Genomic DNA, 1,903 nt, shown 5'->3' with positions numbered 1-1,903 from the left:
TCATTGAAGTGTACAATCATCTACTACTAATCAAGATTGATTTTGTAAAGGCTTAAAGGAAGGTTGTGTAAGAAGGCAGGAACATTTTGCAATGTTTTCATTAGTTTCAATTTGTTCTATTTTATTGGCCCTTACATTTTCTTCCTCAATTTTATGAGGCCGTATTTCCATTCACGTCCATATTTAAGTAATAAGTAAAATATACTAGAAAAAAATAATTAAAATATACAAATACTTGAGAGCAAATAAGTAAGCCCAGTTTTGTGTAGTACAAACCTTGTCAGTCCATGATGCTACACCTTGCAGTTTGAGCTACAAGTTCCTTAGTGATACCTTATAATAATAATAATTTAAAATGAAACTCGCCAACTTATTTTTTTATAAAGCAATATATTTTTCTAAGTGCCTAGTTAAGTGCCATGTCATTGTCTTATGTACAAATATTTTATAAATGTCTTCTGAAAACGTTTGCAAACTAAAATATTACTTTACGCGTGTCTGTTTTTTATGCAGTTTAAATTAGAAATATAGAATAATTCCCAAAACTTAGTCCAAATTTAATTTGGCTCTAAATAGCGGCCAACTTTTTAGCATTCCAATTGAAAGAAAAAATTGAGTGCTGCTTGTAAGCCCTGCTATAGCTGTGTGCTTTTATCAAAATAATTTTTTAAGGAACTATCACAGGGAGAAATATTTGTACACTCCATTTGCATCTCCTTTTGTAGTCTACTGACTGGACTGATGTACACATGTACCAGTCCACTGACTGGTGTACACATGTACCAGTCCACTGACTGGACTGATGTACACATGTACCAGTCCACTGACTGGTGTACACATGTACCAGTCCACTGACTGGTGTACACATGTACCAGTCCACTGACTGGTGTACACATGTACCAGTCCACTGACTGGTGTACACATGTACCAGTCCACTGACTGGTGTACACATGTACCAGTCCACTGACTGGTGTACACATGTACCAGTCCACTGACTTATGTACACATGTACCAGTCCACTGACTGATGTACACATGTACCAGTCCACTGACTGATGTACACATGTACCAGTCCACTGACTGATGTACACACGTACCAGTCCACTGTCTAGTGTACACATGTACCAGTCCACTGACTTATGTACACATGTACCAGTCCACTGACTGGTGTACACATGTACCAGTCCACTGACTGATGTACACATGTACCAGTCCACTGACTGATGTACACACGTACCAGTCCACTGACTGATGTACACACGTACCAGTCCACTGTCTAGTGTACACATGTACCAGTCCACTGTCTAGTGTACACATGTACCAGTCCACTGACTTGTGTACACATGTACCAGTCCACTGACTGGTGTACACATGTACCAGTCCACTGACTGATGTACACATGTACCAGTCCACTGACTGATGTACACAAATGTCTTGCTCCTGTTGTACTTCCTGCTACCTGTCTCATAAGGTGCCTGGGTGTTCTTTCATTGGTTTTGTGAGCATCAATTTTTGCATTGTTTTTTTTTAAATTAAAACTTTTTTATGGCAAAATTTCTTTTCCCTCAAATAAATGTTTTGAAACTTCATAGTTTACTTGTGATTGTAAGAATGCCCAAATGAAAATAAACATTGTAAGCCATAAAAAAATAGCCTCCATGATGACCATTGAAAAGAGCTAGAAGATCATCAGACACAAGGATCTGAATCTGTGGATAGAAAATAATAGTCTTTCACCTGTGATTCAAGGGATCAAAAGCTAGGGATTATTTGTAGGTCATCATACTAGAGTCAAATATTTTTTGTTTTATGCTGTAGTGAGCAATATGGTGGCTTCACATAGCTACCACAAGGTTTTAAGCATGTCTTTAGACTGAACAAAAAAAGAAAACATAACAAAAAAG

This window comes from Physella acuta, unplaced genomic scaffold (genome assembly GCF_028476545.2).
Source record: "Physella acuta isolate Inbredline_101_S28 unplaced genomic scaffold, ASM2847654v3 ptg000105l, whole genome shotgun sequence".
Taxonomy (NCBI): domain Eukaryota; kingdom Metazoa; phylum Mollusca; class Gastropoda; family Physidae; genus Physella; species Physella acuta.
Note: the sequence above shows the minus strand (reverse complement) of the source record.